This window comes from Sinocyclocheilus grahami, unplaced genomic scaffold (assembly GCF_001515645.1).
Source record: "Sinocyclocheilus grahami isolate Dianchi unplaced genomic scaffold, SAMN03320097.WGS_v1.1 scaffold100.1, whole genome shotgun sequence".
NCBI lineage: Eukaryota > Metazoa > Chordata > Actinopteri > Cypriniformes > Cyprinidae > Sinocyclocheilus > Sinocyclocheilus grahami.
Genome location: NW_015505279.1, coordinates 1,801,843 through 1,819,838, shown reverse-complemented (window position 1 = coordinate 1,819,838; position 17,996 = coordinate 1,801,843). Strand labels below are relative to the sequence as shown.

The 17,996-nt window shown below is 37.3% G+C and overlaps 1 pseudogene; it reads right to left on the bottom strand.

Moving 5' to 3' along the window:
• LOC107588259 (myosin light chain kinase, smooth muscle-like) overlaps positions 1–17,996 on the bottom strand; it is a 103,007-nt pseudogene that overhangs the window by 72,611 nt on the left and 12,400 nt on the right.

Below are 17,996 nucleotides of genomic sequence, written 5' to 3'. Positions count from 1 at the left end.
GCATAGATCTGCTGAATATGCAAATGTTTCAATAACTTCATGTTCTTATTTTTGCTTCTCTTTAAAGGGTTAAGCTTTAACCCTTTCCTATACAAACTGTGTGTGTGTGTGTTTATGTGTTTATGTAGTATGTTAGACTAGTTTAAGTGTTCATGTAGTTAATAAAACCTTACTTGTATCACACTTGACGTGGTTCATTGTTTGCTTATAACTGGAGTCACTTAATCATGCATATTTATGCTACAAGCTTTTGTAGAATTGTACAGTAAAAAGTTATTTCCCTTAACCAGGAAATTAACGTTCTTAGAATTGACAAGACAGTTGACCCTGAGAGGTCAGCTAAATATCTACAGCGGATCTAAATATTCATAATTAATTATAACTAGTTATGATTAATTATTCATATTTCCTCATGAGCTGATTCGTTACATAATATAAATGATATATAATTATATATAACTCAGTGGCGAAGATGTTCTGAGAAGATGATCTTTTGATTCCAGAAAAGATGTAAATTATCCTTTAGGATAGCATTTACATAATTTATGAAAAACTTTGCTTAGCAAAATTAGCACTGAACTTGCCTTAGCATGCACCACCACTAATCATGCATTATTTTCATTCATCCTGAGAAGTCTTTGTCTTTTACAGCATTGAAATGTCTATCCATTATAGATCAGCATGATGAAAAGAGCACCTGATCTGTCTATAAAAGAATGAACACAAATGCCTGAGTCATTATGGGAGCGGTACAACTGTGCTTCTTGTGAAGTGCTCCAGAACTCAGACTGTCTCCTGTTCACTTCATTGATCTCTTTCTGCTTGTTTTCTCTTGGCTCTATCAACCATTACAAATCGGTGTGCTGACCATGTCTAATAAGGACACCGTATGGATAATCCCTCTCCATTCAGCCTCTCTTTTACCAATGTTGGCATGTATCATTTCCACAGATCTCAGTGAAATTGTTTAACATTGTGCACTGGAAGGAGACCAGAGTAAAATCATGAAACACAATCTTCCTCTCTGTCTGTAAATCAGCAGATCCACTTCACAGGCAAAAACAAAATTCAGAGGAAGCTGCTAACTACTGCAAGCTGCAATGGATTTCAGATTGAATATACAAATTTATACGGTTTGATGGCTTAGACAACAGATTGATTCCAGATGCCCTTCCAAAATTCCAATGCTAAAAAAACTTTAGAAGAAAAACTTTACCATACAGCAAGTGTTTCTAGAAGCACGTCAAGACTGGCCTCTCTTCCTTTCAGTCAAAAGTTACCTCCTGGTGACAGGTCCACTTTAGTGCAGATTTGCCCAAAAATAGCAATATTAGCTGTGAAATATCTATTAAATCAGAGCAGCACTGGTATTTCCTCTATGTCGGCTGCTGCTTTTTCTTGTGTACACTCTCTCAGTTTGAAGTCTTTACTCTGAGACTTGTGGTCAGGAGCTCTACCTCAAAAATCCAGCAGGACTCACATCCGATGCTGAGGGGAAGAAAAACACATGTTTTTTTTTTTGCACAGAAACTTTGCTTTTTTGTTTGTTTTCTCGCACACAATTCATACTAACATCACATGTAGGGCACAAGTCTTCAGTTAGGCCAGACACAAAGAGGATACTATTGCATTCACAGTGTATTCACATATGAAGCGAATTCTCATTGTGATTTTTATGAAGAAAATGTGAGAGGTGTTTGCACAAACTAAACTCACAGCCAATTGTTCTGGAGTGTGTTTCCGCTGCTTAAGTACCAAGTATGACGCATCGTTGGAGAAATTAACTAGCAATGACTGTTTCCTGAAACCATAGTAAATTTGTCACACATTCGTGGCCTGAATCCTGTTGGTTCAACAATCGAACTTGTCTCCAATGATGTTAAGCAGGTGGTGGAGTAATATTTTTTTAATGAATCAGTCTGAGATTGAATTAAAGTCAGATAATTGCTGTGAATAAAGAACATGAAATCTGAGGACTACTTTGCTATTTCTCTTCTCTGTTGTTTTGGTTTATTTCCATGTATGACTTGATGCATGATATTATGATATGATTTATGATTTCATTGTGAGATCCCTCTTAAGTCATTCATTGGGATTCCCCAGGGACTTATACGCACTCATATGCAAAAGCTAAAAGATGTCAAATAAAATGTGCATATATATGGAACGAAAGATACAGATTGTACACGTTAGCTTGCTAAATTTGCTTTGCCTGATCTATTTAAAACCACATGTCATACTAATTAGAAACTATACTTCCAACAACAACTTTGTCACGCTGTTTGCAAATACAGAACTGTTGGACTATATTGGTAATAAAGGAAACATAACCCTGGGTGGTTTGGTATAGGCGCTACTATGTGGTTGCTAGTGTGTTTCCAGGGTAAAAGCATCAATGTAACTCAATGCTTATGCAACACAGTACAATGCACATTGAAGGAATTAACTAGATCACAACTATTTCCCGAATCCGTAGTAGCTTTGTTGCACATCCATCATTTTAACTATGTTGGTTGTTAATGATGTCATGCAAGTGGTTGTTATAGTTAATTTATGTCTGGTAGAACAGTGCAGGAAGAGTTACATGCTGAAGTTGATTAATTAGGGTTAGGGGTGGGTTAAAATAATTAACCCTAAGTATAACAGTTATGCTCATACTGTATTATAGCTATGAGCAAACCTCAGCAAACACTATTAAATACACCCTCAGTACATACAAGAATATGTACAGAGGCTAGTGCATTGATAGTAATACATTGTGACGTAAGGGTTCAAATACTTTTTATGGAACACTGTATGTGTACATGCAAACACAACAGCAACAGATTAAGACAAGACCACATACCCAACAAAACCCACGCATCTTTTAAAGAGCCCTTTAAAGTGCTGCCCAGAACTGAACATCAGACAACTCAGACATGCTCACGATAGGCCACTCACAAGATCATCTAGAAGCCAAACCGAGACACAGTGCAGAGAACGTCCAGCTGGGAAGGTTTTTTTTTTATGTTTGTCTTTGCATGCTTTTTATGGGATATAATTTGTTTTTCAATGACAGCCACTTCTTGTTTGCAGTGGTGGAGGTAACAAATTACAAATACTCACGTTACTGTAATTAAGTAGTTTTTTCGGGTACTTGTACTTTTTTGAGTATATTTTTAAAGCTGTACTTTTACTTGTACTTAAGTACAAATTAAGCAAAATAATCCACTTCGTTAAGTTTAAATCATAGTTCGTTACTGAGTACGCCCACAATTTGAATTGATATTCAAACCATTGACAGCACTTCAGTAGCCAATAAAGATATCCGATCGTAAACGGACCAATAAAAGCCCTGATATCTGAACCGCGAAAATCTGCGGCTGCTCGCTGCAGCAGGTGAAGAGCTGATCAAACAGTGAGGGACCTCAGCGTAATTTATGGACTCAAAGTTTGGATAAACAAACTACATGGTAGTGTTATCATAAATATCGATATTTTGATACCGATACTGAAATATCTGACAAGGTTCCATTACTCATTTTCCACAGTATCTACCAAATATACACCGATACAAGCTGCGTCTCTCTCTCCTCTCCGACAGTAAGTTTGAAACACATCCGTCTCCTGCCGATTACAGAGTCTGAATATCAGCGCGGGATTGCAGGTATTCCGCATAATTTAAATCATTCCTGCGCAAATGTCCCTAGCGCTTTATTGTAACATGAGAACACAGTCACGTAATCACAGAAAATTGGACGCGAGCTCTCAAATAGGCCTAACTTATACAAATGAACGGCCTGTCCTCTCACTCCGATATTGCTTGTGCACTCAGACTGTGTGCAATGGCGATCTCTCCGTGCTAGAAATTATTCCTCTTTGCTCCTGGATTAAACTTTGTCAAGTTTTCTACCATTCAGAATAGGTCCACACTTGACCGATTAATATGCTATTGGAAATTATATTATTATTGGCTGTAAGTGAAATGCATCAAAGTCTTTCAACTATCAAAAATGGAACTTTAATTTCTTTACAATATAAGTAGATCTAAACAATTACATTTTTTTCCTATACTTCTATTTCTGTATATAGTACATTATTCAATTTTTCTTTTTTTCTTATTATATTAGTTTTATATTACATCCCTACTGTGTTATTCCTATGTATGTCTACACTATCATGTATGTCTGCACTATGTTTGTACTTTCTTCTACACTGGAAGCTCCTGTCGTCAAGTCAAATTCCTTGTGTGTGTAAACATACTTGGTAATAAAGCTCTTCTGATTCTGATTCTGATTCTGAAGTAGGCCTATGCTAGAAATGTTTCGAAATGGGATATTTGTATGATTTGTACATATTAATAAATATCCTAGTCTGTCTAACTGCATCACTACATTGTACAGACATTACTACATAATAGACATTTATCTAAACAAACCACATATATGGCTCTTAAAACACTGCCTATACAAATTCAGTGTTGTCATATTTTGAATACCTTAACAGTTAAGGCTTAACTGAATTGAGGTCATTTATTTTATTACTGGCTTGTCTTTTCTTTGTAAATTCAATTCAGTTTGAAATCATATTTTAAATCATGCTTCCTTGTGCTGTAAGCTTTTGCAACAAAGTTACCCTATTTTAAAGACAGATACAATGAGCAAATGTTTAAGATTGAGATTTTTGTAATGGTAATTGATCAATGTTTATATGCATGTGAATAAAAGCCTATATTAAAATCTGTTTGTCATATAAAGCAAACTTGTCCTTTTAGAAGACTTGGATTAAACCATTTAAAGCTTGAAATAATGATTGCCTTAACAAAAAATGGATGGACAAAAAAAAAAAAATCGCTGTCTGGCCATCTGGGATTTCAGTATGGAGATAAAGGTTAGGGTTACAATTTTTTCAGTATTACATGACATCGTGGGTGTATATTAGCACAGTTTGTTGTTTTCTTGGGGCGTCTGGCAGAGCATTAGGACCCAGAAGCGGTGAAGCGTGATGTAAGAGGTAATGAGCAGATATTCTTAACCACTCCTATCCAACCTTGAATCTGCTATGAGCAAGAGGTGGAGTGGAGGTGCACCACAATAAAACCCCACCCTTTCGTCAATATTCTGTTTCACTTGGAAATACATCACAACACTGAAGTCAGTTGCAACTTCCGGTTCACGGGTACTTTGATATTGATATTTTTCAAGGTATTGAAGTTAGAAATTCCTGTATCATGGCCACTAATTCACGTACTTTGTCAATAAGATAAAAGTGGGTTTTGTTCAAAGTAGCTATTATCCACAAAGATCTTTGATATGAATGAATATTTTTTGGTAATTCATTAAATATCGCTGGCTAAAAAGTAACTAGTAACTAGTACACTGAGTAGTTTCTGAGAAGAGTACTTTGTACTTTTACTTAAGTACTGGTTTGGCACCAGTACTTTTACTTGTAATTGAGTATTATTTCAGCAATGTAACAGTACTTGTACTTAAGTACAAATTTTCAGTACTCTTTCCACCACTGCTTGTTTGTAATCTAAACATGATGACAACTGCTCAACCAAAACAATGTTGATGAATTCTGGAGTCAGGAGATGTGGATGTTCCATGCAGAGTTCGGAGGTGCTCTGGGCTGATCTGAAGTCAGTATTGGGGATGTTCCACCTGGCTCTCATTATGGGGCCTCAGACAAATATTCACTAATGACCTGCTGTTACTAAAATACAGCCAAAATTTTACATAGCACATACTTACATAGCTACCAACCACATATAATAAGAGAGTCATTATATGCTCAATTTAGTGTGCTCTGAGCTATCCATTTAGTAATGTACACATGCCACACACTCTGATAAACAATCCACTCACATACTTTATGAATGAAGTGTAATCTGACTATTATGAGTAGCAACTACGAGTGTTTGCAAGGCAGCAAAAGAATAGTTTTAGGCAGCCTTTCTTTTAGTTTTAGGCAACATTTCTGCAAAATGATATCACATTGCTCGTTGGACATTTCGCAACATTCATGAATTGCCCACATGAAGGTGAATCTGAAAACGTTTTATTACGTTGGTTGTTGTACCTATCATGGAAGTTCAGAAAATAAATGTCTGCTAAGTGACGCTAAATGGTTAATGCTTTGTTGTGTTTGCAAATATCGTACCACTTACACTAAATCCTACACTTAACCTAACCGATAGAGTTAAAGCAAAAATGCCTTTGCTGAGGCAATCATGTAATTTGCTTCTAAACAAGTCTTTGAGCTTTTTATCATAACCCATGTTTTATGTGAGTCATCTATGAGCGCTCATTTCTAGTTTGGTGGGGTTAAGGGGTACTTTGCATGACTGATGAGGCTTTAGGGTATACGCACAACTAAAAATGAAAACAAATGCATTAAACGGTTTAAGTTGAATTGATTGTGAGGAAGGAAAAGCAGAACTGAGATAAATCTTAATACAGTGCTCCCTTTCATGCATTGTAAACACCTTGTAGCTGGGTGGCACACGGTCGCTCTGAACGCCCCTCAGGTCATGGAAGTTTATACAGTAAACTGATACGCACCGCTCACATTCCACTGGGTAGTGAGCCGAAACATCAGGCTGTTGTTTGACAGAGAACTCAACCTTATGTTTCCCTCTCTCTTTCCTGTTATCACTTTTTCCTGGCTTTACCTTCGCTGTTAAAACCTGGCGAGGTCACGCACCTGATATATTGCAGCACAATCAGTCCAAAGGATCCCAGAGCACTCAAACACTCTGATATCATTAACACATGCTCCTCTCTTTTACACAGAACTCAATCCGCTCCAGTATATTCTCATCAACACAATCTGTATAGCTACATTTTATAATATTATCTGTATAGATCTTAGTAAAATGCCAAAATATTTCTTTAAAATGCCCTGTTTAATATTCATGTAAAACATTTCTACCAGAACACAATGGTTTTTATATAAATACATCAGGTATACTGTATGTTTGAACACATTAGACTGAATTTATGTGTCACGGGAAATAACGAGAAATTCAATCGCGAATGCAGTGATAACAGTTCATTAGGGAAAAAAGGTGAAACAAACACAGCAAGGAGTCAGATGTCATGGGTGCAGATGGCAGGAGTGTTCCTCGGTAGCGCAGGGACTGCAATGGATAGACCAACCTCCGAAATAAGTCCAAGAGATGATCCAGAACTGAGACGGCAAAGTTAATTCAGACAGGAATGGGAACACAGAGAACACAAGAAAACATGACATGAGAACTAGTGATGCACCGATTGCAATTTTCTTGGCCGATTCCGATTTTTCGTTAGTGTGATCTGCCGATACCGATTTTTGCCGATTCCGATTTTCTTTCTAAGAACTATAATTGACAGCATATACAAACAAAAATCTACTTAAAAAAAAAAAAACACAAGTAAAAAGTCAGTAATAAAATAAGAACAAATAAAAAAATGGCAAACAACAGCACAAATAAATGCAATAGAATAAAGAGAGCTATGAAACTAAGTTTTTCAGGTTAAATAAATTTTTATTAAGGTAAGAAATACTAAAAACATTAAAGTAATCAAATGTAAAATAACACATCCAGTGTTATTTTACATTTGATTACTTTAATTTTTGTAGTCTTCATTGTAAAAATTAAATACAGATTAATGCTTAACATTAAAGTTATAAAACGTATTCAGTCAAGAGCAGAAAATTATTTTCTTTGTCTTTTGTTCTTTGATTAACATGACAGCAGCAGGAATATTGGACTGCGGTCCCTTTAAGAGTTTATCCACAGACCCAATATACTGTTACACAACATGCGTTCTCTTTCTCAACTATTTAACTTTCCAAAACTGACTGTGTTTAACTGGATACTTGCCGAAACGGGCATTTTGAACGTTTTAGTGCAGTTAGCCACTCATTTTGGTATTTGTGGCTCACAAGCTGTTTGAGACTGAGCGCGGATTGTGCACTCCACTAATATATACTGAACAAAATTATAAACGCAACACTTTTGTTTTTGCCCCCATTTTTCATGAGCTGAAGATGCTGATTAGACAGCATGATTATTGCACAGGTGTGCCTTAGGCTGGCCACAATAAAAGGCCACTCTAAAATGTGCAGTTTTACTGTATTGGGGGTCCGGGGGGGTCCGAAAACCAGTCAGTAACAATGGGCCACCTTAGAGAACCAGTCCACCACGGTCAACACAACCGTGTTGCCCTGAGAAGCCGGTAGGGCGGTGACAAAATTGAACACAATGTGGGACCAGGGTCTTGAATGCACAGACAGCGGTTGAAGAAATCCCGAATCCCGGGGTCGATTGGACGACTTACAACTAGCACAGACAGGACAAGCCAAAACAAAACTTTGAATGTCACAAGCCATAGATTGCCACCAGAACTGCCGCTTAACCAGAAAAAATTGTACGATTAACCCTTGGATAGCAACCTTTTGAACTAAAGTTTTATGCTTAAATATGTTGTCAATTTTTTTTTCTAAACTAGAAATAAAATTTTTTAAATGGGTGAGTTGGAGCAGCATACATGTGAACTCCTTCAATACTGTTTAAAAGGTATCCTGGACTGCAACTCATGAAACTGGTTTACATGCACTTCTTAAAGAAGCCTAATGATAGTCCATATTTTATATTTACTTTTTTTCTTTTCTTTTTGGAACAACCTTTGCACCAGAAGTGAGTCTGTTATTAAGACGTATTAAGCACTATTAAGCCTTATATCAGAAACATACTCCAAGTAATATAAATGCAAACATTTCTAGTTTGTAGATTTCTGTTTTAGACCAAATACTGTAATGGATTAATAGCAGTTTGAAAGAAATCTGACAATTCATACAATTTTTTAGCTAACTAACTCCATAATAACACTCTGTTGCGCCCTTGAGCATTGGTTTGATAGCTAATCATTCATGTCTATGCTTGCATACTTGCGTAAAAGTATGTTTCTGCCCTTAAAATTGTGTCTAGGTAGCCAAATTACTTCAGATATTATTGTTTAGATTACCAACCAATTAAATTTTTTTTAAATCTATGTTATTTATCATTATTAGTTTATATATATATATATATATATCAACATATTTTGGTGAACAAATATTTTGTACTGAGAAATTAGGAACAACATGCATTAGAACTGCTGTAATGGAAGTGGACAGGATTGCTCCAAAGTCCAAAGCAAGAAAGAGGAAAAGTAGTAAGAATGTGGAAGTAAAAGTCTACCACATCTGTTTCCAATAAGCTCCGGTTCAGTCCCAATTTTCAGAAAGTCAGTGTCTCAGTATCTCACTGCCTCTCACAGAGTGAGAGAGAGAGATCATAATTACTATCGCTAATAGTGACAAACCAAACTTTAGCAAGTGCCTCTTCTCATGCGTTTATACTAAAGGCGTGAATGATCCTCAAATCATGGACCATTTTAAGCAGAGGTGAGCTGTTTTAAGCAATCTATGATTAATGCATACTGGATTATAAAAATCCAGAAAATCTAGTATTATAAGGAGAGAGCCAAGGCTTATCTAAAGACACAGAGATGTGGGAGTGTGCTCTTCTCACTTGGGTCGGCACCTTAGAAACAAAAGTTATAAAATTAACAAAACCAAACCTGTTTCTTTATAACAGACACCACTCCCAAATGCTTACAGCATAATGACTGATATTGTGTCACGTATATTACCTCTGAAAATCCTCTCAGCGGCCACTGGAGGTCCCCCTGAGTATTAAATCCTGGACTACATTTCCCAGAACCCACATACCTGGACTGATTGCACTCAGACCTGTTCTGCGTTTCACAGACAACTTAAACACTGAGTACGCTAGGCTCAGTGCGAAGTCTTGGGTGAGCGTGATTTCACCAAGTACAACATGTTCCTGGATCAACATCCTTGTTGATTCTGGACCAACATTCCAATCAACCAATCAGAATTTAGATATAACTTTTCAGGAAATATCTGTTTTAGGCGTACAATCAGGGTTAGGTGCTTCTACACCCTTGTTAATCAGCTATCATTTCCCTCTGATTTTAGGACTAAATTATGGGCAGGGTTACGTTTAGGGGTAGGGATTGGGTTAGGTCTATATTTTTGGACAGTAATGTTGATCCAGGATCATCAAAAGATGTTGATCCAGGAACATGTCTTACTTGGCAAAATCACGGCGACCAAAGTCTTGTATTGCCATAATCTAGTTTTCTGCTGTCTTGCCTGGTCTTGACTCTGTTTGGACTATTGTTATCTATGATTCTTGCTGCTTGCCCTTTTGACAACAGCCTGGTTTGTTTGGATTATTTGTACTGTCTGTTTGCTGCCTGTCCTCATTTCAAGCCTGTTATGACCACAATTACTGTTCTGCCTATGTTGCTGTTGTTACTCTGGATATTACGACCCACACTGTTTGTACACTGTCTCTGCTATTGTTAAATATACCGCAAACGGATCTTAACCCCAGCTCCTCTGAGTCATCGTCACATATTTTTTGTCTTCAGATGTTTCTTCGATACAATATAGATGAAATAACCACGGACACTTCCAGTCTTCCAAAACTAAAATAAGGCCTAATGTCTAAAGCATGATATATTGATGCCACTGTAGCTCTTTCGAACCATAAGAAATGAGCTATGTGCTTCTCGGTTCCTGTGAGAGAGAGAAGTGTCTGACAGATTTATTCTGGATTGTGATTAGATTGCTGCTGAACTGGATCTTGCTGAGGTCCTATGAAGAGTTTTAGAGCATGTCTTGCTGTACACTATAATAGTAATAATGTAGTTTCTGATGGTTTTGTCCGTGTGTGTGTGTGTGTGTGTGTGTGTGTGTGTGTGTTTGGTCGGCGATCTTAGACAACATGGTTACAGGTTGCCCACAATCGGTTTATGTACTGCTGATGCATCTTGTAAAATGTCAAAAGCACATGCTACGATCAGATTTGTATCTTGATTATTATAGTATAATCCATTTTAGATTAACCCACCTTTAAGCCTATTGTAAAAAAATAATAAAAATACGCAGACCTTGGTCAATCACTTGACCTGTCAGTCAGAGACTCATTTCCTGTTTAATAGGCCGGTTCTCAGACAGATAAACAGCAGTCTAAAATCCTGACTCTTAGAGTCTGGGTCACTGTGTTAGATCACAATGTAACTTGTGTTAGATCACTCTTGTCTCATGAGAACCAGAAAAACGTCTCTGCACACGATGCCCCTGAACTTTTACACGCGACAATAAATCTAGCAAAAGGGGGTATATGCATGTGCATGCATGTCTGTTTAAATCTACTTTATTATATATCAAGTAAATAGGCCTACTACTTGAGAACCAAGGGTTCCCAAAGTACATCCGAAAAACATTTTTTAACTTAAGTGTAATTCAGCTTGTATATACATTTTTCAAACCTCATTATCCAACATGGATCACTGCTTTTACACAAATAATTTAAACTGTACATGTTAAAGGGAAAGTTGACCCAAAAATGAAAATTCTGTCATAGTTTATTTACCCTCATGTCGATCCAAACCTACAAGACTAAGGTTATTCTTCAAAACACAAATTAAGTCCCTAGGCTGTTCGATTCTGGTTCACTGTTGCTTTCAATTATTTTCCAATTCTTTTTTGTAAAGACTGTAGGAACATGTTCACTTAATCTAACTGTAACTAAATGACATGAAGTCTTACCTCATAACTTCCTTAATATTCATTGATTATTATCAGCATCAATCATCTCTTAATGTAGTCCAGAGTATAACTCAAAACCTTTCATTGTGGACTACCAAGTTTCAACCTTTAAGCTAATTTATGAAGTTTATATGAGTAGTCTATTCTTTTTATATACGTTATACGCCTAGAACAAATCCGCATTTGGGCATCAATGTCTGTATTGTGTGTTTTAGGTGCAAACTGCTTGAAAGAAACGATTTTGAAAATAATCAAACTTGCCGTCACTATTAGTGAGCGACAGAGAGACAAATAAGCTCTATTGGACTGAAAAAGGCTATTAAAGAGGAATGAATTCCATTTGATAGAATCAGTTCTAAATCAATTCTCAATTCCTCATTGATTGTTTTTGGAATCGATTCCCAGCCCTATCTGTCCCTCCTCTGAAAGTTTAGGGAACCAAAACCTAAATGAACAGATCATTTATGTTTGTTGATCATTGTTTAGGTGATAAATAAAAGCCTAAATTAAATGTGTTAATCATATAAAGTGATCATATGTCTTCACAAAAGTTGTATCAACTCACTCAATCCATATGAACTCATTTTGGACCTTTTTGGATCTTGTAAGTTTTGGTTATCTGGACTTTCAATGTAGGGGCAGAAACCTTCCAAAGATTAAGCGAAGTATTATGGGTTTGGAACAACATCAGGATGAGTAAATGATGACAGAATTGTATTTTCTTTTTCTTTATATCCCTTTAACTAAACAATTTTAACCAAACCCCCGTATCTGTCAAATCCTGCAGTGAAACCTCATGCCTCAGTATAACTTTTGATGCTTGACTTCACCTTTCAGTGGCCTGAAAAGAAAACAGGAGCACAACAGGAAACTAGGAGTCACAAGACAAAGGTATTTTAATCCCTGTTTGTGCTCTTTCTGCTGTCTCACAGAACTGCTAGAACAGGACTCACAACCTCAGTGTCACATTCAGTCTTTTAAAATGAAAAACAGTTCCTTTATCTTTTGAAATAAAAGAGTTCATTGTAAAATAGTTTAATTTCACCTTAATGAAAACAATCAGAACTCTTAGCATCCCCCCAGTTCGAAAAAAGTGCATTTATTGGAAATAAGCGGCAAAAATTACTTGTTCCAAACATCTATAATCATCACTTCCTTTTAAAGGATGGTGGTGAGAGATTAGATGAGGGGAACAGATGTATAGGTTATAATCATTTATTATTATTATATTCTAATGAATATTGATAACGAAAAAGAGACCCTGTGAATGACAAAACACAAGTTTGATATGAAAGCTTTAAAGGGGTCCTATTATGCTCTTTTACAAAGTATTGATTTTGTTTTGGGGGTGTACTAGAACATGCTCTCATGCTTGGTGGTTCGAAAAACGCATTATTTTTCACATAATTTACATTATTATAATACCTTTCTCCCCATCCTGGCACAAACGGCTCGATTAGTTCCGACTTTGATGAAGGTCCGCCTTCCGATAAACAAAATGTGTTGTGATTGGTTAGATGTCCCAGTGCGTTGTGATTGGCGAACATCTTAGACGGCATTTCAGTACTGCCACGCCCCTTGCTCAGTTTCTCAACAAAAGCTTTTTGGCGAATCCGGCAGGCACTGTACTCTCTCATACTTTGTGATATCACAAAGCCCGGAAACCAACGCTGTAGTCCAAACAAGCCGTTCGTTGTAGTTCTTGAAAAGGTATTTTTTTTAAACGAAATATCTCCCTTTGGAGTGGACTTTGAGATCTGTAACTTTCTAGATCTTTTTTATGCCCAAACATACACACTACAAACTGACTAAAATTAAAAAAGTGAAAAAGCATAATAGGACCCCTTTAAGCCACTGCAGGATTAAAGGAAAAGTTGACTCCAGTCAACAGCTGAAACCAAATTAAGAAAGTGCAGTGCATGAAAGTTCATTTTAAATATAAAGCTGGATTCCTTGTGTTGTTTTCAGGTGATGTTCTCAGCCTAGGAATGTTAGGTAAGAGCAAAAACAGACACCGTCTGTGTAATAATGGATGTGAATTCTGCCAAAGTGCTAATACATGAATATAGAGGAGATCCTGTCAGACTTTCCACTGACAGCCATAACAAATTCACCCCATCCAGCAGCTGTACCTGTGCTCAGGGCTTTCCTGTGTCTGCTAGAACACTTTACGCTTGAGGAGCAATTCTAAATTATACTTGTAGAAAACCCTCATGCCATATGGAAACACTACAGGTAGAAAAAGTAGAAACTCAGGACTGTGTGACCTGAAATGGAATGTTTGCTATTCTGCATGTCAATAAATTACAGTACAAAGACAACTCAATTAGTATATTCTCTGATGAAAATGTGAGTGGTGTACGCCCACCCCAAACTTCCTGCCATACTGTGGGCATTTGCTAAGGTGTTTTGAGTGTTTTGAGGCTGTGACACACCAAAGAACCTGAGGCAACCAAAGCCAACTGTGGTGTTGCCTCACAATAGTTCCTCGCCTAATATAGTTTGATTAGTTGCAAATAAAATGATCCTTCTGTGCCTTGTGCTGCTGTCAAGTACAGCTGGGAAACTGCAGCCTTTTGGAAGTAGCCTAAACAAAACCAAATAATTATATTGTGAACAATAAACCCAAAACGCATCTGAATTCAACAGATGAAAATAATTGAAGCATATCAAATGCTTCAAAAGCAGACAGACTCTTAAAGGTGGGGTATGTATTTTTTCAAAAACGCTTTAGAAAACTGAGTACGCCGAGTACCAAAACAAACTTGTAGCCAATCAGCAGTAAGGGGCGTGTCTACTCATGATGTGGAGGAGAGAGCGCTCAGTGCACAGGATGAACATTAGCCGAGCCGAGTGACAGATAGATAGAGATGGCGGATAAAATATTTTGATGTGCAGTCAATGACACTTACACCCCAAATATACAAATAAGAATGTTAACCTAGGGTTTAGGGATGTACAGTGTGAAACGTCAGCTTATGAATATTTTGGATTACTCAGTAACTCAGTAACTTGAATTACCCTGGTAAAGTATGAGTAGTGTGCAGCATGAAGCAATATAATTCAGTATTCCGTTTATCCTGGGTTTAGAATGACCCAGGGTTAACTAGTTCAAGTGTGAATTCCTCTCTCTGTGTTATTTGAGATATTATGCATGTCTGTACCGCAAATAGTGCTCGAGTTCTGAAGGTTACTCCCTCAGACTGTCTCCTTCCCCCTGTCCTCAGACAGCACACACAGAGCTTTAACAGACACATATACTATTGGAGTTTCTCCTGTATTTGCCTGCTGTGTCAATCTGAGACCACAAGCAAGTGTCCAAACGCACCTCTTCCTGTCCTCAACACATTCTCAGAGTGTAATGAAACACATATGTTTGCCTGATAAGAATCTTCAAAAGAAAAACTCATCATATAATCTTGCATAATATTTTATTTTTCTCTGCTATCAGCTGAGAATGAGGGAGGAAGGCTTGACATTTTAAAAGAAGGGTCACATTTTTGAAAACTCTTAGAAAAACAGGGCCATCCGTTGACTACTGCCAGCTGTCTATATGTGTTGCAGACAGCAAGGCAGCTCTCTAGGTTTTGGAACAGAGCTAGAGTCTAAAATAGATTATTGTTGGGAGTCTTGAAAGAAATTCATTGGCAGACACAGTGTCTACTTCATTGCACTACTGAGGATCAGTTTCTGGCTGTGTAGGATGGCTATACAGAATCTCTCTCACCTTCCCTTTAAGGCGCGCGGTACCTCCTTGGCAGACGCGGGTATTACGTGGCGGGAGGGTAAAAACAGGAGGCTCTTTGCTAGGGGAACCTCGTCCCAGAGTCAGAGTCATCTTGGAGACATGAGATCCCGTAACAAACTGAACGTCACCCATCATTCTGCAAACACAAGAACAACAGAAGATTTTTGAGTTCCATGTTCACCTAAGTTGTTGAAATTGTGATGCAAAAATAAAATGATGTTTTCGATGTTTTTTGAACAGGCACAACAATTCAATGCATTGAATGCAAGACAATGAATGCAATTAAAATCCATCAACTGATTGTAGTTATTATTAATTTTTAACATGGATTATGATCCCTCCAATGAGTTTCAGGATTTTCATGAATTTCATATAACCCATACCAAATCTTAATGTGTATTTAGAACCATATATGTCCATGCTTATGGGTCTCTAGAGTGATGTACGTTTCATAATGCACTTACTGTAAAGGAGTCATAAGATTGTTTTTTTTTAGTCAATGCATGTATTTACTGTCACAAACAACCACTGTCTTTTAAAACGTTTCTATGCTTTCGCCTTGCAGCTTAATGTGAAGACTCAATAAGTGATTCATTGATTCATTAATCAATGGTCGATGGAGAAGTGTTTGGAGAAACCCATTTGAAAACATTTTTGCAGTTCCATTTGGTTATGCTAGTGGCATAGAGATGTCACACTGACTCTAACAATAGCAACAAGTATGGTTTATAACATATTTAGACATATTTATTATTAAACCCTTGTAAAAATACTGTTACTTAGCACAAACCTGTTTTAAAGTTTAAACATAAACTTCACCTCATAATCCAAGGAAATAATTTAGTTGAACACAGACCAAGTGATATATTTTGCAATATTTTATACTTTAAATAGTGTTCATAAAACTGCATCTACCCTTAAAAGGTCAAAAACTCCTTTACGAGTGAGAATTTAAGCTGATTTATGAGCATAGAGTAAAAAGATCTGTGCTGAAACCTGTCACATTTGACCTTTGAGTCAAAGTGTAACCATATGGCATCCTAAACCCAGTGGACCAGCACCGTGACAAATGTACATATTTTACACAATCAAGCACAAGCACACTCAAAAACAGGCCAAACAGCGAGTGAAAACACAGTCATTCCCTCTTTAAGAGGTCTGCAGATTGTAACACATGGGACGACCACCTCTCAGGCTGAACACATTAGTGAGCGGTTAGCACAGGCTGTGCACTCCAGATTTACTCAGAAGATGTTTTTACACTTGATTCATTAGGTTAATCAACATAATCAATCGACTACCACCATGAGTGACTAGCATCTGAGTTCTGAAGACTACTTTTATACCAACCAAAACAAACTGATCTCTGATAACAAACAGACTCACATCAAATGCTCCAGTGTGAACGCACACTTAATCAGTCATCATGTATTAAAGGGGTCATATGATGTTGCTAAAAATAACATTATTTGGTGTATTTGGTGTAATGAAATGTGTTTAAGCGGTTTAAGGTTCAAAAAACACATTCTTTCCACATATTGTACATTATTGTTTCTCCTCTATGCCCCGCCTTTCTGAAACGCATCGATTTTTACAAAGCTCATCGGTCTGAAAAGCGAGGTGTGCTCTGATTGGCCAGCTATCCAGTGCTTTGTGATTGGCCGAATACCTCAAGCGTGTGATGGAAATGTTACGCCCCTTACCATACTGTGATGCCCTGTCCTGGCTGCGTGGCATTATGCAAATATTTCCACATAGTGATGTAGATATGTGGGGGCGTGTTAGAACAAGCCGTTTTAGGTAGGTGTGGTTGACTCTTAACTTTTATAAAGAATATCTCTTTGGATTTGAGACTTTAGTCTTTGCAACTTTACAGATCTTCTTTATGCACCAAGAGCTTGTAACACTCCAAAGAGAAAGGAAAAATTTAAATAGCATCATATGACCCCTTTAATTAATCCTTCATCTGGATCTGCCGAGAGGATGCTTTATAACTTTAATCAAAGGGTTCAAATGTGACAGAGAGCAGCATGCATGCAAGGCATGCAACCTCACAGGATAGGTAAATACAGCTGGATCTTTGACGGGCTTTCCTTCTCTCTCTCTCTCTCTCTCTCTCTCTCTCTCTCTCTCTGTTAAGATGTTTCACCATTGTGTTTATTGGCAGACTCCATACATGCTTTCACATGGTTGTTTTTGAGTACTGGCTTCTTTTTTACAACACTCACATTATGCTGAACTGCTGATACGGTCGACTGGTCCACCTTCAGCCTGTTCTCAACTACGCTACTTCAAGCTCCTTCAAAGTGATAGTTGTAGTTATATTAATTAACCAACCAATTGTAATGCAACTGTGCACTTCTAGGGGCAAGAACACGCAATGGGACTGGATATTTATATATTCTGAAAGAGGGCATACTTGTAATAACATCCAATACTCCTTATGGCATAGACACTGTCCAGCATCCACTAATTTCAGTCCAACAAACTGAAACATCTCCAGATAACACAAATAACTGCAGTAAGTACTCCTTTAAAAATGTAAATGAGCAAGCTGCTCCCCCCCCCCCCCTCTTTTTTTATTACTATAACAAAAAAA